We start from the raw sequence: 22,484 nt of genomic DNA on the forward strand, positions 1-22,484 counted from the left end.
ATCATGACTACAATATTTTGTCTCTAGCATATTTCTCTACTTACATATAGCAACTAATGTGAAAACAGTGTTTGCTTTGTATAAAATGAGACTTGGTTACAGATCATAATAATTGCTCAAGGCTAGAAGGGACCATGAAAAAGCCCCAAAACCTTTTGCATAATGAAAGCTGGAGTCAGTTCCATAGTAATTCTTATACCTAAACCCACTCAGCCACTTCAAAATCACTTTAGATCAATAGTGCCTACTCTTGGTTTACTATTCCATCTTTTTTGTTTCCAGATCATAACTAAACCTTTGGGACCATATGAAATAGTTACATTACATAACCAGGAAGGAATTGAAGAATGAAAATCAACCTTATTTGAGAAGGTTGCTAATAAAAAACAAGCATAGCATCAAATACTCATCAATAAGCACACATCATTTGCAACACACTTTGTGACAGTTACACTTGGTTAGTTACCCCACTGCAAGAAGCAAGGGGATTATACTTACATATGATTCCAGCTTCATCTAGAGGAGCTATGAGACAACTCTATATACTCTAAACTACAATTTTGTTTTCTGTGTACCTTGTGTAGCTTCATGAAAGACCAACCCTAAAGTACAATCATTTCATGTGGATAAGGATGTATTCTCAAAAACACCCTTTGAAGTGCAAAGTGCACTTGTAACTTGAAAAGTAAGCACAGGCAAAATGGTTCCTTGCAATTAACACTGCCACTGTTAAACACACTGCACAATGTGACCAAAAAAACACCCCCCCCCCCAAAAAAAAATTTTAAAAAGGAGAATGATAAACTTCAAGATTAATTAGCACAGTAACAGTTATGTTTGCATGAGGCAGAACACACTTGCAATGGCTTAAATTTCCTCCTGCTGTATGCGAAGTCAGGTAAAAAAAACCTCAATTGCCTCACTAAATCATCAGTGCTATCTCCTGCTGTGCTCAGTTTGCTAGTCCTGGCCTTCATTTTTATTATTTATATTGGAAGTAAGTAAGATCTGACAAGATCAATGTCATTGTTGTTAAGGGAATAAGCCAGAATAATGAAGTAATTGTGTAATTTCAACAGCAAGGAAAAATATCAAGTTCTGCAATAAAAGTAGTATAGAACTATCTAGAAACCACACACCAACTTGAACAGATTTTAAATCAAAAACATTTGAGATGCAAGTACACGTGTTCAGAATTTGTGGACAGAAGTCAACTGAAGCTAGCTAACATGCTACCTAGAAGGAAGAAAAAACCCCAAAAAACTAGTCCTGTTCAGGCACTGTCAGCAACAAAAATAACTGCCAAGATATTCCATCTTTATCCACTGCATTTTTAGGGAAATTCCTAAAACAGGAAGTTAAGAACTTGATGAAGCTGGATTTGGAGAGAGAAACAAGAATCCAGTCCTATTTTCTGTAGCTTTAGACTATATTAAAGAAGCTGGACAAAGCAGCACAGTGCCCTAAGTTATCTGTTCTACTAAAATACTGAAAGGTCCAGTTTTATGGCCACCACTCCTGATAGTTTTAAAAGCAAAATACACAACCTTATGTCCTTACTTAAATACACATTTATGTCAACAGCCAGCAAAGTGCAGAGCTAATACCAACTGCTTGTTTAACCATTCAAGAACTTTCTTTCAGAAGCATACAAGGTTGGGAATGAAGAGCCAGCAACACTTAATAGCCATTTTTTTCTGTCTACAGTAATTCTGGAACTGTGGTGTATGCTTTTCAGCCACGGTTTATACCAAGTTGAATCAGTCCCTTAGTGAGGAACAAAACTTCAAGAAAACACTAAGGAAAACAAGCCAAACCCAGGAAGACACTCATCTAGAATAAAACATCATAAACCCAGCCCTACTACAAAGACTGTTTAAAACATTTACAGAATGTCAGTCTGAAGTAAACAGAGAAAATACTAGAGGTCTGGGGATGTTTCAAGTTTTTACCACCACTTGCATGCATAGTAAGCGTTATATTTATATCAAGTTAAAGTAAAACTACATCTTGTATTAACAGCAAAATGTTACTAGTGCCATAAGCAATGTATTTCATCTGCTTCCATCACCAACATTGATTTGCAAATTTGTACCTAATAGAATCCTTACAATGTAAAATTATTTCTAATGCTGTAGGTTTTCATCTTGTCTAGGAATATGTATCTTATTCTCTAAAAATATGCTCAGTATTAGGAGGGGGGGCAAAAAAAAAAAACAACGAAGAGGTGGGACAAAAAAAAAAAACAAACCAAAAACCCAAACCCACAACACAAAGTAAATAAAACCCACAAGCTATTAAAAAAATATTAATAGATTCTTGCTGTTTGAATATTTTGTCATTAACACCTGGAGTCTATATCACATTCCTTATGTCCAAATCCTACATGAAACATTAACTTGATAAAAGCTCTAAAGAATATTCTTTCTTAGGTAATGAAAGAACAAATAAAAGCAAAACTGTAAAGTATTGCAAAAAACCAAAATGCAGAGTAGAAAGTGAAGGTAGATCTTAACTTACAAAATGTAAAATATTGAGAGGATGTTCTCTCCCAACTACTGCAGAAGTCTGCAGAAAAGTGGCTTTTACTTACATTTTGAGAATTCACATGCAAGAACTGGTTTTGTGCAAGTTAAGGTCAACACAAACGATTCCTACATCATCTGGTTTCTAAACCTGACTCCAAAACCACACTTCTAAAAATGATTTTACTTTTCCTGTAATATAATCACAATGTTAGGGGTTGGAAGGGACCTCTGGAGGATCACCTAGGGCAGGCCACACAGGAATGCATTCAGGTGGGTTTTCAAAGTCTCCTGAACAGAAGACTCCACAACCTCTCTGGGCAGCCTGTGCCAGTGCTCCATCATCCTCACAGTAAAGAAGTTCCTCCTCATGTTAAGGTGAAACTTTGTATTTTCTAGCTTACACCGATTATTCCTTGTCCTATTAATGGGGACCAGTGAAAAGAGACTGGCACCTGCCTCTAGTCCAAAATACTCCAAAAGCATTAAATAATTTTTTTGAGTATTACTCCTGTAATTTCAGTTCTGTTAGAGAACTTAAAAAACAAAACAAACATTCAAATTTTCATTTGTGGAAAAAAAGCCCACTCGTCAGAACCAAGTGAAAAAAATTTCATTTTCTTGGGAAAAGCTTTGTTCCCCCCTTCATTTAGCAGCTGACACTGAACATTAATCACTTGGATTTCTACTCCCAATTCAAAATTCAAAGTTTCTAAATGACATCACTCAGCACAGGTCTAAAATAAGGAGCAAAGGCTGCTTTCTCATGTTCGGGAATTTCATTAAAAAGCTTATCAAATGAGATTACAGTGTGGTTCTACATTTGAATGAGCTGCTTCTGAAGCACTTCTACTAGCAATACAGTACAGTTAACAGCTGGAATTCCTGGCAGACTCCTAAACATCCATATGTAGAGAGAGAAATGGAGTACAATATGACACTTAACAGACTCACAAAAATGCACAATCCTTAAGCCCTGGATTTGAAGCAAAAGCCAAAAAACCACTTTTTTTAATTTGTCTAGTTCTGTCAACAGAGCCAGCAAGATACAGTTCACACCAAAAACTTTTGCTGTTGTACATTTTAAGAGTCTCTAAAGCAAAAATATTACACCACTATATAACAGTATAACAAATAGGCATTTATCAGTAAAGAAAAAAACATGAAAACAAAAGTCAGTTTTCTACCATATCTGTAGTCACACCAGTACATGGGGCAATCCAAATAAAGGCTTAGAAAAGGAATGTTTTTCCTTTAAAAAATACCTTTTCCTTTAAAAGTCTAACCATATTCTGGGACAAATTACTTCATTTTTTTTAATTATGGGCCTGTGGAACAGTCCTAACTGTGTAGCTGCTTAGTCAATAGTGTAGAACAGATGCCATAGAGATTCCTCTTCTTTTACCTCCTTGACATGGAGGACAAATGAAAGCATGCAGAAGGTGCAGCAGGTTCTGTGTAGCAGAAAGTGCACTGCAAGGTGAGGACCAGTGAATCTGGACCTGTTTGTCTTCCCTATGGCACCATACTATGTGTCATTTTTTTCTTCTACATAGCTTTAGTCAAATAGCTTCTTTTCCTGGTTTTTTTCTGAACTCATAATTCAAACTGAAGCATAGTCTTGAAACTAAAGCCTTTACAATTTACCTGGCGTTTACTTTCTCCACCATTTACTTTCTATATGGACCTACATATAGATTAAATTTTAATTCTAGCCCATCATATATCCCCTCTTCCTAGTTAAAAAAATAAAATAAAATTCACCAACACAACCATATTTCAATACAAAATCCACAAGACAATTAAACACATACACCCTTATAAAAAAATTCATACATTTCTAATTTCAGCTTCATAATAAACATAAAAACATGAGTTTCATGACAAATGCCTTTTTTAATCTGTCATTAATGTATCTAACTATCTAGGGACAACATAAAGCTACTTTCATGATTCTTTCCAAATAAATTCACAGTAATTTCTATAGTCTCACACATGGAAGCTACTTTAAGGTCCTGAAGAAGGTATGAATACAAAATAGGAGAACACAGTAAAGTGGTACATAAAAACCTGCTTCTCCCATACTACAAAGTCCAGTCTTACCGTTTTAATTTCCGCAGTCTCTGTGTTTATGCTTTCCAAACTGCATTTTGACATCATGATATCAGCTTGTAGATTAATCACATAATTTGCAAGCTTCGGCTCTTAAAAAATATAACAACACCACCAATGAACTATAAAAATGGCTTAAAAAGAGAACTACAATAGCAGGTTAATTGTGACAATTCAGTTCGTTAAAAACATTTAAATATGTTAACCCTACACTATAACTTGCTGACAGCAAATCAACATTCTGACATGAATTTTTTTAGTTTGGTATTAGAAATAAAAATTTAAGAGTGATTTACAAGGTAATTTTTGGTCATTTAACTGTACAAGGAAAGCATGCTTCCCTAATACTATTTACAGGTTTGTATGATTAATAACTGGATCATGTGAGAAATACAGTAGTATGTCCGACATAACTTTACTATGTTCTGTATGATTTTACTGCTTTTTCAATGCACATATTATCTTCATTCAACTTGAGTTACATGGTAAAAAAAAAAAAAAAAGGAATTCAAAGTTCCTTAAAGTATTTCCATTTGAGGCTGCAATTAACTCATGAAAATAAACTCATGAAAATAAACTCACGAAAAATAAACAACCATTCCTCCCTAGTAAACTAAAACATATGTTTTTCAATACAGGTAAAAATATTTTGCAACTGAGATGGTGATTTACATGAAAATACATTTAGCTTTACAAGTAAAATTAGGAAAGCCACAAAGAATTTCATAGATATATCAGACATCCTATAAAACTACAACTTCAAACAAAAATACCATATCTAAGTAGAGCTACAGTGTTCTCAAAGCTCTAAAATAAAAAAAACCATGATATATTCACCTAAAGTGAGTTTTCCCAGACCTTAAGAGACTCTGAAGTAATTTTTTTTAAACCAATACTGAAAACTTAAATGCAAAAATGGACCTTGATGAAAATTTCTTCTCCAATCAATTCCATAAATTAACAAGGACACTCCCAAGATTACTTCAGTATGCTCATTTTTACCTCAAATGCTGATGCTGAGCTTTTCCAGAGTCTCCAAGCCTGTAATTTTGTTTCACCCTAGGTAACCTAAAAGGCAATATAAAAAGAGAGCATTTTAACATGAACTGCCATAAAAATCAATTGTGCCATGTGGTAGTCTGCTTTCTTGCATTTTAATATTTAGGTCTGTAGCAAGAGCACAGGGTCCTTCAAAATCTAATTATCATATATCCTTCTTGTGGCTAAGCATACATACAGCATCTAAACTACCAGCCTGAGTGCTCACTAGATATTTACGTATTTTATCTACTAAAGTAACTGCTAGCTGAGTTCAACTAGATTTACAGTTTTCCTCTGCTGTGCTCCCTCCACACATTCTGCCTAATACAGCAATGAAATCTTGAAGAAACTTATCATTCAGCATATTTAAAAAATAATTAGAGAAAATATGTGTACTGAGAAAACAAATTCAAGTTATTGTATTATTTTACAACAAGATTATGTATGGAGTGCAGCACAGAAGAATCTGATGAGTACTGTGTTCACATACAAAACAGACCCAAACAAGTTTTATTCCCAGGGCTATTTTCTAAATTCGTGTTTGCACCACACACACAGCCTTTTTTTCTGCACAAAATACAGCAAATTGATTCTAAGACACAGTGACTAGAACTTAAATTTATTATAACAAGTCCCTGATTATGCCTACATTATTAATTTATTCACTGCTTCTAAAACATGAACCAGAACACATATTCCACTAAAGCAGAAAATAGCCTAACAACAGAAAACCATCACACATCTGGTAAATATAAAGAAATTTACGCCACATTTGCAAGAAAAGCAGAAAGCATTTAGTTAACCCATCATGTAACAAGCATGAACAGAAAAAAAGAAATTTCAACTCAGCCAGAGAAGATAGCGTCATACATAGTTTAACACAGCAAATTTGCTTTATTCCCCCAATCATGGATGGCAAACAAAAAGCATACAGATCAGCATGTAAGATCTGGGAGAACCAAAAAAAAGTCTGCAGTTCTCCACCAACCCTAACAATTTCCTTTGGCACATCAAAGCCACTAAACAGAAGATTGCAGCTTTAATCGATTGGCAGACGTTGGCAGATGTGAATTACAGTAGGCCCTTTTAATGCTGAAGTCAACATAAAACCAGACAGGCCACATTCCTGAGATGCAGTCAAGTTCTATTACAAAACAGAGAGCTTATATCACATTAGCATCTAAATGGTGTTGGTTCACCCACTTAGACAAAAGCCTGTTGCAGTAGACAGCCAATCCTTCCCCTCTGCAGGCCAAAGGCATCTGCAGCTTGCCAATGCTATCAGCCAAAGAATGGACACAGAGGGGCTACCACACACCAAACCACTCCAGCGTTTCACAGCTCTAACACTGGAGTGCAGTCTGACAAGACTTTCACCATATTTTTAAAAATAATGAATTTTTCTCTCTTCCTCTCTCTCATTTTATTCTAGTGACTGAGGATCTTGTTAAAAGAATGCTAAAGGGACAAAAAAAAATAAATTAATGACACTGACATTACATTACAATTGTATTTCTAGAATGTCTTCTACCTATGGAACAATAATGACCTCATGTATTTTTTTTTTCTAAAACGATTTCTACTAAAAGCTCAATATTCACATATTTTATCTAAACACAGAATGTGAGGGTAAGATAGATAGCCTTTTGGAGTGCCTAACAAGACACACCACAAACACATCAAATATACAAAGAATAAAGCAGCAACATGAAGTAAAAAATATCATTTCCTATAAAATCTGTAAGAGAAGCATCCGGGAAGTGACAAAGTCACTTCTGTAAATCTCCTGTGTTCAAACAACCCACAAGCCACCATTAGTCACCTCTGCAAGTATCAGCCAACATCTTCAAGTATCTCAGTTATTTGCTACTATATAACTATATATGTTATATATTATAGCATCTGTCAAAATGAATAACAAGTATCCAAATGTATCCAAAAGTATCCAAAAGAATGTAGCAATAGGTTTGTTTTTATTCCCTAGTTTGGTAATTTATATTTGAAAATAACCGTGTTAATGTGATACCTAATTGTTGATATTAAACAAGACTGTGAGAAAAAGGTCTGAAATTTTAGAAGCTCTACTGGCACACTAGATGCAACAGGCTGAATTTGAAAAAAAAGGCCATCTGCATTCCTGCTCTTCAACATCTTATCCACTTGGAAATTACACAAGTACTCCCTGCACCCCAATAATGATGCTAGCGGTTAACTAAGCCAATTATTCAAACCACTAACAACCTGAAAATTAAGTTCTTATCTTGCAAGATCTATACAACTGGACTCTTAAGCTCACAACAGAGCTATAATGAAGTGAATTATCTTCATGCAAACACAAATGAATTCCAGAACAGATGTCCTGCAGCATCAGAGGGGGTAAGGTAAAAACTGCCTTTATGACTGGGAGGAAAAGGTCTGTCTGGTCGGGCATCCTGTCGCTGTGTTTACAGCTGCTCGCAGATGCTAACTGGGGGAAGGGGTGACTATAAAACCGAACTCATCCATCTCTTCCATGTGTTATTCCAGCAACCTTGCATTTCAAACACTTTTCTTTGGTACGAATGATAAACACGGTGGACAGAAACCAAAGTACAAATTACAGCCTCAGATTAGCACAAACAAAATACTTCTAGCGCTGAAGGAACTAAGTCTTCTCCATGGAAGTCAGGAAAAAATTCCACTCGGGACAAAGTTCTTTGGATAAAAAAATACCTGACCTATAAGAACACTCTGAAACATAGTTAGAGGATTTAACAGCAATTATAATTCAATTATTCCAGGTATTATTTAATTTAATTGTTTACAGGCTGCTGCTTGGAAACTAATACACAAAAATCACAGCTAAATTTATACATACTAATTTATGTAGGTAACTATACTATTATTATATCAATATCACAAGAAGGGATAGCTGACTTTATCTGTCAATTTATTTACCATTTGATCCTTTACCTGATTACCAACTTACTCACTTGTGATTATTTAGTTTATTTAAAGGTTCATGTCTTTCAGACACCTATGTCTTTCAACAGGAAGGCAATTAAGCAGACATTAGGGCAGGAATTTCTCTCTTATCCAATCCCGGGGCAAGCCATGAGGCAAGTGCAGTTCCAAAGCACCGATTATTCTTACTTATAAGTAAAAGCAGCAGCTGCCCCCATAATATGACCCCAGGAGGGGATTCTGATCCAAATTTTTGCATCAACATATATATTTCTTCATATATTTCCCTCCATGTGTCCAAAACTCAAGCTCTCCAAAACACTGGCTTCTGACAGTTGTTATGTCTGTGCCAGAACATCCAAAATTACTGAGTCTTACATTACAAAACCCTTTCTCTGAAGCCATTAATTGTATGATGCAACACCTGTGGATATGGGGGTTTTAAGTCACCCTCCAGAATTTCCACCAAGTCTAAAATGAGAACTCTAATCTCCTATAGCTCATCATAATATCAATTCATGTGTCACTCAAAATTACTGTATAAGGAGTTATAAGGAGTTAGCTTAAAAAAAACAAACAAACAACACACCTTAAAAAAAAATAAAAAAAAAATCCCACCGAACCCCCACTATTTATTATTTACAGAGCAAGCTAACTCATTCTAATGCGAACTTAAAATGCAGAAGTATTATGTACTGGTTAGAACATTATTTGATTCAACCACATTTTGAGGTTCATAGTTTTTAATCCGTCTTCCTAAAAAACAAAGGCTTCTCACCAGTTACACTGCATGGCTACAGATGTTCTTTTCCCTGCAAAGAACTTGCAGGCAACATAACTGGAATTTTCATGTGAAGCTGGTATGAAGTCAGTATTAAGTTCATAAATATATGTAGCATAAAGAGAAGCATAAAGAGAATGTTTTTGCACCCCAGTTCAGAACACATTCAAAGCTGCTCAGATGCCACAGAATCCAATCTCCAGAGAAATAAGAAAAACCAACAAAAAACCCAAAACCAAAACAAAAACCCCACAAAACCATAGACAAAACTAAAACCAGAAGGAATGACAATTCATTGATTTTTTCATTTTGTTGAGGAAAAAAAAATAAGGCAGCAAGACATTTTCATAAGCCATCAATTTCTTCCCAGAATATGTGAGAATGTTTAAAAGCATAGATGAAAATGCTCTGTGGAATACAGTGCTGCAAGGGCTCTCACACAAGATGTGAGACCAGCATTTCCCATGATACCACTGCAAGAAAAGGTGTGCCTGACTGTAAAGTAAAACAATCCCAATTAATTCCAAAATGGAAAAGGTCATTAGAAAGGGAAACTGTTAGTATCTTAACTTACATATCCAGCTAACCAACTTACTGTGTCAAGCAGCCAGAAAAGCCTTTTATCTTGAGCCATGATTTAAGAGTTGAGAACCCACCAGACCAGTGCTCATTATCCATGTGATGATAATCTCAAAGCACACTCTGCAGCACTAATGGATCAATGCTAAAACTCTGCACACCATTTTACATAGAATCCAGGTATTTTGAATTTTCTAGCTATAAAAATTATCTTTAATTCAGCAGTTGTAATTAATGCTTCCTATTTGAGTCAAACTAAAAAGAGATGCAATCTTTAAAGCACACCCCTTTATATCCTAATGAAGTGTTAGACCACAGCACAGAGGCAGCTACTTAGATCATATATAACAGGTTGAATATAAAAAACATCCTGTTATTTCACCCCATGCAAATATGTGCATTTACAAGAGAACACAATCATTCCTTTATATTACAAACATCAGACATTAGCAGGTCATACCAATTAACATTAATGCATCTGTCTTCGCTTTTGAATCCTATAAAGCAAATAGCTTTACATACTGACCAAGGCTTACAACTGGCACGAATCATAAACATTACATTTTAACACTCTGAAGACAGAAGCTTGAGGTCGTGTTATGGTATCACAGCTTATTTGTAGCACTGTTGACATTCAAATACAAGGGATGCGATTCCGAAAGTGATTTAGATATATTAAAGAATTTACTTGAAGAAGAGGTAGTGATGGAAGAACTTAAGTCCTTATCTGAGGTAAAGGAGCAAAAACCAATAAGATGACATATGCTGCTTTTCTCTATCCTCAGTCCTGAGCTACAGGCAAGAATAACTGCAATTGCTTGCAAGTATTTGAAGACTTCATCTTTTGCTGTGCAACTTTTAAGTTTTTATTGAGGAAACACACCTTTATTTTGAACAGAAGCCTTAAATGGAAGTCTTAGGCTTAAAAAGAAATACTGAGTCATGATTGTCTTTGAAAAATGAAAATATTCAAGTTGTATATACCACAAGCTTCCTTTCCTCAATATGTGGGATCATAGGTGTCTAAGCACAAGCTGAAAAACTTTGAATTTTAAAGTTGGGTTTTTTTTCCCTTTGCAAACTTTTCACGTTCAAATAACTATGAAAGGTAGCATCAGGTAAAACAGATAAGCATCCCAGCATGTTAGAATTGTGAAGTAATCAGTTCTTAAAGGGTCCCTTAGTTCCAATACTGATACAACTAGTAACACTTTCAGTGCACAGCCACAACAATCAGAAAACAGACCCGATCCTGAATCAACCACATGTAAATCTTCCTCAGCAGCAAAATGAATGCAGGATTAAAGAGATTAACTGGAGATAAAATAACTTCCCTTGAGAGATTTCTCTGAATGTATAGGAACAGGTATCTCTGCCTAATGGCAAGTCTACATTACAGTTAAGAACCTTTGTTTGCAGTCATGTGCAGCAGCATTAGTCCATTTTCCACATTAACTCTGTGAATTACGTATATAGCAATGGATATTCTTACTGTTTTGCAAAAGCATTCCCAGCGACACAAATGAATGGATGGTCCTAGACATAAAAGCAGTTGTGTGGTTTACTGACTACTGTATCACATTTAATGATTATAGAGAGAGATATAGAAGGCAAAATAATTGAATATGGCTAAACAGTTCTACTTTTCCCTTATTATCTAAACCCACTCAGGGCTGAGAAGGCTCTAGAGGAGTTTAAAACCTCTAAATGGTGCAGCTGAGGGTTTTTCACACTAGTTTGTGTTCTCAACACATTACGGTTAAATTAATATAGTCCTGCACCTGCCAATTAAGTCTTCTGCTGAGCACAGTTCAGGATTAATAAATTCCTATATATTCCTTTGGTTTCTTCAGTTCCAGACTGCATCTGAATAAATGGCACAATACCACACAGTAGATTAGCAGACATTTTACAGGTTGCTTGATAGCAGCAGCAGTAAGTAGCCAGCATTAAGCAGCCACGACCAAAATTTTTACTCATTGTACGTTTTGAATTTTCAGAAAAAATGCAGCCAAATTATGTGAGTTCTACCTGACAGCCACATCAGCACAGCCTGGACTATCTCCCCTTTCTGCTGGCATCCTAAACTACTTTGCATATATTAGGACCTCAAAAAAAAAAAAAAAAAAAAAAAAAAAAAAAAGTGACAGCCTAGCAGATATATTCACTGCAGATATCCGGATGACTGACAAGAAAAGACTGTGAGATGACTGAAGAATCAGATAAGCAGTAGAATATACATCTCGACCCTTTTGAATTTGAGAAAAGAAAGTACAGATTTGCACATTATTAACATCCAAACAATTATCTCACTTATCTTATTAAGTGGTATATGCCATTATGTGGAACAATTTTTCCCCTTGCCAATTATGCATACTACATTCTATTTGGAAAGAATTTAAAATTCAGTGCAAACATATCTTGAAGTTATTATAATAAAGCTTTATATTATGCAAAATAAATACTTAAGTAAAACTGGCTCTCCATTTAATTAACTAAACATTTGCTTTTATCTGCTGCAGTTAATGAGCTGACTTTACTTGAGCAGGCATAAGCAGATGCACTAAAGAGGCAGATAATTGACTGGTATGACTTCCAGAATGATTTAAGCAGATTACAAGCCTAACTTTCATTAGAGATTTGAAAGATTCCCTCCTTCTTCTTCAGCATTGCTTCCTCAATCCAGAATAAGAGGAAATCTCTAACTTCTCTTTAAATTAGCAGATTAATTACACCACCTTTCTTGCAAACAGAAATCAAAAGTACTATTATTTGGAAAAATGCATAGTTAGCTTTCCCCCTTTTAAAGACTGAACAGATAGACAGTTACTGAAGACAGGATACAATTCCAGCACTTTCCTGTTCTTCACAACTACATATAATTCATTAAAAATGGCCATTTTCATAGTCCAAGCACAACTCAAACTACTTCAGCATCTTTCAAACACATACTAAAACTTACTAGTGGAGGGAGGGGGAGGCGGGGAGAAATCAAACCAAACAAAAAAAAAATTCCAGTCTGTAAATTTAGTCTTAAAGACTTCCAATATAAAAACCATGTTGAAATGGAATTAAGGTATACTATTTTTAAAGGCTTGTCTTTGCTGTATGGAAAAGAGCTTAGAGAAACTGGGGCCAATCAACTACAGCAATGTAATTCATTCAAAAAGTAAAAGTGCATTAAGCACTTAGGGGCAATCTGTCACTGAGAAGAGTGACTTTATTCCTCTTCCAGCAGGAGCAAGCATAGAGCATTTAAAGAGGTTTAACATACCATAATTTCGCCAGATTGGTATTTCATTTTAGCTCTCTCAAATATGCTCATAAAAACCCGTGTCTGGTTGTACAGTCAAACTTTTCTAAAATAATTACAGAAAAAATATGGTATCTCCACAGTGTAGACAAAATACAAAGTCACTTCACATTTAATCACTTTTCTTTTCAAGCAGCAAAACAAAATGCTATCCAATAAACAGATTACATCTTAATCTGCATTTCATATGGCACTCCTATACCTACAAGAGTATAGGAACTCTTACTCTTAAACGTACATGCTGCCTTCAACCCTCCCTTTACGTGGGCACAACCATTTGCTACCACAGCCAAAGATAAGTCATAGCAGAATAAAGAACTAACACAGAATAAAATTATTTCTTAGTCTCCCTAATTTATTTTACTATACAACTTCAAAAATGCTTGTATCAACAACAAATACCAACAGCTGAAGACACAGATGTTTTCTTTCCAGAAATGCCATCTAAAATCCATGCCTAACAGGAGGAGAGTTACTGTTTTGAGCAGTACCTCCATGACCATATATCCCCTAAATGCAAAATTTTAAAGAATATTTTATATTAAACTTTTCTGCTTTTGCCTTTTTAATTAACCCTCTAGGTAGTTTAATATCAACTGCAAAACCTCCTGTGTTAAATATTGGCTACTATTTATTATGAAAACTATATATACAAACAACAAGCACTCTTAGAAGTATGCCTATAAACTGAAACACATTAATGTTGTTTATGCCATAAATCCATCAGGATACAAAGTTTTAGCCTACTCTTTCAGTGACCTCCTAAAATTGAAAGACATATTATTTACATTTTCAATGTTCTTGCTTAAGGACTTAATGTATTTAAATACTATAATAATCACAAAAACTGCAGACAATTTTCACCATAAAATCGAGTTCAATCTCTTAGAAAAAAACACCACAGTCTGGAAAATTTTTATAGCCTAACCCCACTCCCAGTTGTTCTCTGGAAGCAAACTCATGGGCTGAAAAGAAACAGAACTTTAAGTTGAGGAAAAAAGAAAGTCAGAAACTTTTCCTGATTGTGAACCGCTGCTCTCCACTAGTTCAACTTGTTACTTTTGAACTTCCCACACAGTTATTTAAAGACTTTTGTTGTGGAAAGAGTGGGGTTCCAAAGCTTTGATTTCAAATTAAGGATTACAAATCTCTGCCATGTTGATGATAAACAGAGTAGGCAGCTGTTTTCTTGTTTCTGTTTTCAGTTTTGTTTCTGTGTAGGTTTATTTTGGTTCATTTTGAGGGGCTTCACAGTGGTGGTGATGGTATTTGTTTGTTTTTTTAAACTGGGACAATTATTCACTTTTCCCTAACTGTAGCCTAGGCAATTTGCTTTCAAAAGCTTTTAAAGCTGATCTGAGTATGCTTAAGAACTTGAATACACAATTACCAAAAAAACCCAACCTCACCACTTTCAGAAGAATGGGAAACTGGACAGAAGAAAACATTAATTGTTACATTATCAGCTTTTTATTTGTATTTGAATATATTGATATCCTGGAATATATAATGACATTATGAGTGGAAGGTTGAAAAAATATGAAACATTATAATCAATACTTAAGAAATCAATATTCATAAGGTAAGGAAGACAATCAAGTGGAAATTAATTAGTTTTCACAAGACTGCTGATCTTGGTAACATAACACTAGATGAAGCAGCCCTGCTCCTGGTGCTCCTTCCCTGCTCTAAACAGCTTTGACACTTGTGTGATTCTTAGGAAGAAAAACAGTTCAGCACACCAACCAAGTGAGGGTTTTATTCCTTGTCTTAGGCAAGTTACCTGCTGGTTCAGCAAGCCGAATTAAGTAGTTGAAGGGGATCAAATGAGTATTAGAGCTGACATGAGGAGACAGTCGTCATTCATTTTGACAGCCACTAAACTGCCTACATTACAGAAAAAAAGCAAATTGTGTTCAACAGCTTTTCCACTGTCACTCAAAATCAAACACCAGCTTCTCTTCTCTATTGACAACTATCACTGAACTGTGATACACAAGTGACAACAAATCGAACAACTCCAGAAACAAAACTTGCTGATGTCTATTTCAAAACTAAGTGAATGCCATGGAAGAAAACCTAGTGGTGGCTAACAGCAAGAACAGGATGAACTGACAGAAGATCTTAACAAGTGTTAGCCAGCAGTCAATGCATACATCAGCAGCATTATTGGCATGCTATTAAAAACCTTGCCAGAAACCATTTGCTCCACCATTATGTATAGCCTAAAATCATCCATTAATTCCTTGGGGACCCCAACCACAAAGGTAGTAACTGGTCAGGAGACAGTTTTAGCAAATCAGTTTTGTACCCGAAAACTCACATTTTATTCAGCTTTGGTAACATTGTGTTAAGAGCATTTTTCAAACAATCCAGTATTAATCAAGTAAGGTTTCACTTCAACTTCTACACTACACAGTACTGCCTGTGCAAATATTACCATAAGGAAAATTACTCATCTCCAGGAAGTGGACTGTATGTCTTTCAAAGACCTAGGGAACTCGTAATAAATGTTTTTATCATTTTCCTGGTCCTTTTTCAACTAATTCAAGACAAAAATGCAGGCCTACATTTCCCATTACCTTCATAAAGGATACACTTCCTCCTCCAGAGCTTTGTCACCTGCCACAGCTCAAACTCTAAAATCCCAGGACATAAATCCCTCAGTATGTGGTATAGTCACATTTCTTCAGAGGAAGACTTTACTAAATCAGTTTCAGATTACACAGTAAGCAAATCAACTGGCCTATTCAAAATATAAACCTTTGGACTTGAACATCTAGGTATATATTTCTTCATTTTTTATTCATCATCTTTGAAAGTATCCAGACAGTCACAAGATGTGACTGATAGGGCAAGAAAAAGTTATGTTTATTTCGAGTCAAAGTAAGTCAACTCAGGAGACTATCGATGACAGAGTTCTTTGAAAACAATGAAAAAAGGAAAAAAAAAATTTTTTTTACGCTTTTAAGGGTAGTTAAAAACTATAAAACAGTCTGAGATTTTTGTAATCTGCATATGCTAAGAGGAAATACATATGTTACAATAATTGTAGAATTAGTGAGAAAGACAGGAGGATATCCCCATGGCTTAGTAACATTTTCTGTTGATGTCTATTTCTGTCACTTTCCTGTTACAGTCTCTGCCATTCATTCCGATTCCATTCACTACATACAGCAGAAATGATAAAATATATGGGGTTTTGTTTTTAGAAAGTGTACTTCCTTCTGCCCATGATCCACCTTCAGTAATCATTTTGTTCATAAAATCTTACAGACCATTGAGAAAGCACTACGTTACACAGCAAAAGCAACTAAAATGATCTTCAGTAACTGGGGAGGGAGTGGGGAAGAGTGTTTACTTTTTTTTTTTCCCCACATCTCTCTTATCACTTCCTAATAAGCAAACTGACAATGGAAACTGTAGTGGAAAGATGGCAAAAGGCTGTGGGTTATTGAAAAAATAAAAGGCCAAAGTGTTTAGTTGTATTGTAAGCACTTACTTTCATTTTATTTCCTCTTCCAAAAAGGAAAACCTAATAGCCATTGACCATTAAGACAGTAAGACAGACAGGTTTGTCTGCCTAGAAATATAAAGCTTAAGTTCTGGACCAAAAGCCTTACTTTAAGATTGATCCCAGGCACTAACACTCTCATTAAAGATGATCAAACACAATCATTACTAATTTATAGAGCCACAATTAATATATCAACTTGAATGTATCTGAATGTCTTAATCTACAAAGCCAGAATATAAATATCTAAAAGCTGTCTTTGATTCAAGCACTGGAAAGCTAAACTCAAGGGGCATGAAGAGAGAGACACTTGTATTAACTTGGCAAAACTGTGAGACAGGTTAGGTCTTCTGCTTGTAGAAAAGGTCAGAGAACACCTCTAGAACTTTAGAACTTTTTACTATCAACTACAAAGCAGCTTCAGTTTTGGGTAGGAAAGTCTCGTTCATGTCCTCTTGGAAAAATATGTTGCCAAAGTCATCATACAGAGCCAGTAGCAGTTGCAAAAAGCTTTAAGAAACCTGATCTAGATCTGAAACAAAGCAGACTTTGCAAACAAAAGAGAAACATGAATTGCAAAGTTAGCCAGCCCAGACATGCCTGCAGAGCCAGATCATCTCACTGGAGTCACACAACTTTAAAAAGCAGGCTGTAGTTGCCTCTTCCTATATGGAAAGGAAATCTGTGCTTCCAGTAGGTGGGCAGGTTTTAAACTCCAAACGAGTTTTCAGAAATAAAGGATTTTTTTTTTAATCCTAAACTCTTAAATTTTCTAGAACACCTATTTTTTTACTAGTGCCCAGCTACATACTAGTATTTCTGCTGAGGGAAAGGCTGCTACACACCTTGACAATTTATCAGGAAACATATGCCAAAAGAAAAATGCACTGCAAACAAGGTTTTAATAACAGTAAAGGATTTGGGGTGGAGGTGGGGTTTTTTTGTTTTTTGTTGGGGGGTTTTTTTGTAACCCAATAAAACCCAACAACAAAACAACACAAGCATTTGATGAACCATTTGAAACAAAACAAACAAACAAAAAAACCAATCACAATGTGTGCTATAATAGTCCCAACCCGACCACCTCAGTTCCCAGCAATCAGTCTCTCAAGTCAGCATCCCCTCTGCTGCACCCGGGTTACAAATTCACACTTACTGTTTATAGGAACCCCAAAGGAAGTGATGCTTTACCAAGAGCAACAGAAGATGTAAAACATGGGCAGAAACTGATAATGCCAGATTACATGGTATAAATAGCAAGTCACAGACATAAAAATTAAAAAAAGCACAGCAAAATAACTTTTCCTACAATACTATCATGTATTGGCAAGGATCAAAAGAGAACATTTTTTGTTCTTTTTCCTTGGTAAGAAAAGGACCAAAAAGTAACACCTGTGCCAATCAAAACAAGGATCAAAGATTCCTAAGCACAACAGATTCACAAGTGCTGCACTTCAGTAAAAGCCATGACAAAAGGTGCTGAAGTCTCCTGAATTCAGGAATATTTATGCAAGGAGAAGATGGAGAGGATTGCTCTTTTTCCTCCAACCAGAGAAGAACATTCCAACACCCCTATCAATGCAACAATGCAGATGAATTCCTTCATACTAATATCAGTTGCATGCCTTATGACAGCAAAAGCTGCAGGAATCTGAAGGAAAGACACATGGCGGGAAACCTAACAAATGTAGTGCCCAACACAGAGCAGGAATAACAAGGGAATTGGAAATACAATGCTCAACAATTAAACTTGAAAAGGTCTGACACCACTAGTAAAGACATGCAAGTACTACTGAAACCACAAGTCCACCTAATCTAATATCCTGGCATACATAATCTGGCACTGATCTGCCCTGTAAAGTATGTCTTCTAGACCAGTTATTTTACTAACATTCCTACATCTATCCATCCCCAAAGACTGCAGTAACCTTAGCTAGAGAAAAAAAAAAGTCTCTTCTGGAATATCATGAGACATATGGAAGTGGGGAAAGGCTAAAGGATGAAAAAAGGTGGAAAGGTGTATGGATAATCAAGAAAGATCATGCTTTCTTCTCTTTCCAATGGTTTTTAGCCTTCAGGGTAGTATCCTACAAGCATATTGCACACAATTATTCACAGACTCCTATACAGTATTATAATTATATTTTCACTTCATTTAAAGGAAGCCACTTCCTTGAAAAAAATAATTTGAAAAAAACCAAAAAAACTTCTGTGCTATCAGGCTGAAGAAATCACTTTAGAAGACACGAAGGTGATGGGATACAGATGGTCAGTGGCTACAGAGCTAGGAATTAGGATAGAAGAGAAGCAGTGTACAGAAACCACCTCACTGTTCTGCCAATAATCTATCAAGCTCAACATACTCCTTGGTTTGTACCGCCTACATGAGAGGAAAAAAAATGCATTTCCTCACAGAGAAGCACAGAATAATAGAACAATCCATATCAAAGAATGTTTTTATGCTCTACCTGCTGCCTAATAGACTAGATTATGCCCAAAAATAAAACTGCTGTCTGCAGTTCTAGCACTAACTGTAATGCTTATCATCTCTAAAGCATAAAATCCTTTTCAAAAATCTTCCTGAACTCTTGCTTTCACTTATATTCTGCAGCTTACACAAAGAGAAATCGGAGTATTTAAACTCTAGGTTTACTGTATCTATTTTACTAAATGGCTCCTTTCTCTTCTAAGGGGGATACTAAGTTTTTGTATTTGTTTTTGCCAGTTATCTCCATTCACTTACATATTAATACACATTTAGTCAGTCCAGCCTGAAAGTGAACATGGGTGAAGTAGTGATACTCAGACTCTAATCAGCTGTGCTAAAGCAGCTTTGTGCAATCCACTAATTTTTCTGAAAGTACTTCACAAATTTTTGACCTGGGAAGTAAGAATCATCTGGAGGACACAAAACCCATGACAACAGTTGTTTTCAAACTGCAAGTTTTCCTTTTCTTCTTCTCTTAAACTACAAAAGATCCAGGTATTTTTTGAAAAAGAAACTAACTTCTATAAAAAAGCTAACAGAATATGTCTGACAAAATAAGCTTCTATCTTGTTGGCTCCCCCCTTATTAGTAACCAATGGAGGACACGTACAAAGGAGTATAAGAGCAGGGCAAGCAGGAATACCTGTCACTGGATGTGTGCTGAATCTTAAAGGATACTCCTGTGTTTGATAGTCTTTGATATTCCCTACTAATGAATGGTTTCTACTTCCTTGTAAACTTTTGGTATCCTAAATATGCTACTGCACCAAGTATTTGTGTTATACATTCATTTGTTCTGAATCTGTGGAATACAGGCATCTTTCAAAACCAAGACAAACAAACAACAAGCCCCATCTCCTTATCTACTCTCTTCATGTCTCTTATTCCTCCACTGGTATCTCTTTCCCTGGGTGAAAAGCCCAAGTCAATTTTCACACTACCTTTCTCTTATCCCAATACAACCTTTCAGAAGCAGAAGAGCAATAAAGGGAAAACACCCTAACTGCCTTTGTATTGGGCACCAGAACGAAGTTATATAATGGCATATTGACATCACATTCTTCTCAACTAATTAATTCTAGCATTTTTCACCTTTTGACCACTGAGTACCGGGCTGCCACTTCAACAGTACCTTATCACTACAATGCATCAACAACTATTTCAGCATTCTGCACTTCTAATACACATGTATATATATATTTTAATCCTATGGATTAATGAATAATGGTAGCAATCTAATGATCATACATGTAAAAGCACTTTCCATCTGAAAGCTTCTAACAGCATTCTCTAAAGCCTTTAAAAAGACTTCAGCTTATCTTGTAGACACAGACAAGTGAAATACTCTCTTAAGAGAGAGATTCAGGAGAGTAATTATGGCACAATAGAAAACGATTTCAGTTTGTGCCTATATCAACTTGCTAAAGCAAATGCCACCACAAAACATACACCTGCAGTTTGCACTTCAACACAGCATCCACAATGGCTTACAGAGAATAAACGCATAAAACTTAATACAACTTTGTGTAAACTTTTTGCCAAGTTAATTCTGTTTTGATTTTCCAGTTTTGTCTTGTTTCTCTAAAAGCAGTAACCACCTCCCAGCCTACACACTTTCACCACTTAAGCCCACGATGTAACTTGAAGTTAAAAATTTTAACATCTAAAATACACTTATGATCCAAAGTGCCAAACATCCACCTGAATATCAGTAGTTTAAGTTAACGGAACCAGCAAGAAATTCCCCTTATTGAAATAATAATTTCTGGTTAATGATAATACACAGAAAATATCCCTGTTTATCAGAGATGTCAGTATCACAACCCATTTTCTATTCACTCGGTGTTTTTTTACGTTACCTAACACAGCAAGAAACTCCAACACAAAAATATTTGTCTTTTTAACCTTCTCCTTTTCAACTGAAGGCCACATAACGCAAGGTCTGCCTGAACCACGCTGCCACTACGTTTTTGCACTCCATGTGCTGCTTTCATTTAAACTGTGAGAAGACGGAAAGGAAGCAAAGCCAAGAGCCAAGAGTTTCTTCCACCGCTTTGAACACCAGCGCTTCACAGTGGAAACTCTTCCACTACCCTGTACCATCTTCTCAAGCCCACTGCAACGCGGCGAAAGGGCTCCAGAGACCCCCCCCTGCCCGGGGGCAGAGCTCAGGCCGCCAGCGCCCAGCTCAGCGCTAGCTCCGAGGCGGCGGCCCGTGGGGCGCGGAGCCAGCGCAGACAAAGCCGAGAGGGGCCAGAGCGCGGCCCCGGCCGTGCGGGCCCTTCCGCCGCCACAGGCGCGGGGCCCGGGCCCTGCCAACGTCGGGGCCCGCGGGAAGTTGCCGAGGCCGATCCCAGGGCCCCGAGGTCGGTGCTGGCGGACTCAGGAGCGGCGGGGGCTCTCGGAGACAGGGACGGCTGCTGGTACGGAGGCGGGGCAGACCTAACCAGGCCCCACGGGCGAGAGGGCGGGGAGGGAGCTACCGCCGCCATCCCACGCCGCTCGGCGGCAGCGCTGGGGCTACAGAGCTGAGGCCGCCGGTGGCGGCGGGCTCCGACACCCGCGTTCGGCCGCCATGCAGCTCCCGGGGCGGGGAGCAGGCGCGCCCGGGCCGCCATCTCCTACCTGCTCGGACGGGACCCAGCCCGGCGCTTCCCTCCACTACAGGCCGCGTCTCATTGTGCCGCTACCGCCGCCGCCGCCATTTCCCCGCCGCCGCCGCCTCACTCCCCGAAATTGTCAGGTTCCTCCATTCACCTGGGCCCGGGACAGCCTCCTCCTCCCTTCCCCCTGCGCCTCCGACCCTACGCAAACGGAGCACCTCCCCCACCCCTCCCACCCATACCAACGGGGGACGCCCAACGCCCGCAACGCAAGCCCGCTCCGAGAATTCCGCCCTGCGCAGCTTACGGGCTCCACATCCCCACGCTATGAAAGGAGCCGGGCGATTGGCGGCGAAAGGCGGGTAAAAGGTGAAAGGTTCCCCGGGCAGCCAATGAGATCCCGGGATACAGCGACCGCCGGGCAGCCACCGGGTGGTCCAGGGGCTCACGTGTGTGCGCCCTCCCCTCCCTTCCATTCCCTCCCCCCGCCGGGGGGCTCCGAGGCTCCCCCCGCGCTCCCACATTCCTTCCCCACTGCCCTGCGGCCGCCATCTTGGGGGGAGCCTGAGGAGAAACTTGGGCAGT

General features: G+C 37.5%; 1 protein-coding gene across 5 annotated transcripts in view; it reads right to left on the minus strand.

Annotated features, from left to right (window-relative positions):
* The window catches only part of DICER1 (dicer 1, ribonuclease III), a 59,196-nt gene extending 36,952 nt beyond the window's left edge, over nucleotides 1-22,244 (minus strand). For 2 of the 5 annotated variants that reach the window (XM_030452250.1, XM_030452251.1), the window contains exons 1-3: nucleotides 21,922-22,007; nucleotides 5,640-5,705; nucleotides 4,629-4,729 (exon numbers count right to left, since the gene is read on the minus strand). The gene's annotated coding sequence lies outside the window, so the exon portion shown is untranslated. Of the gene's footprint in view, nucleotides 1-4,628; nucleotides 4,730-5,639; nucleotides 5,706-21,921; nucleotides 22,008-22,206 lie in introns of those variants that run through there. The other 3 variants (XM_030452252.1, XM_030452254.1, XM_030452253.1) reach the window with 3 other exon arrangements.
* Between the last annotated feature and the right edge of the window lie 240 nt (nucleotides 22,245-22,484).

This window comes from Calypte anna, chromosome 5A (assembly GCF_003957555.1).
Source record: "Calypte anna isolate BGI_N300 chromosome 5A, bCalAnn1_v1.p, whole genome shotgun sequence".
In the NCBI taxonomy this organism is placed as follows: Eukaryota; Metazoa; Chordata; class Aves; order Apodiformes; family Trochilidae; genus Calypte; species Calypte anna.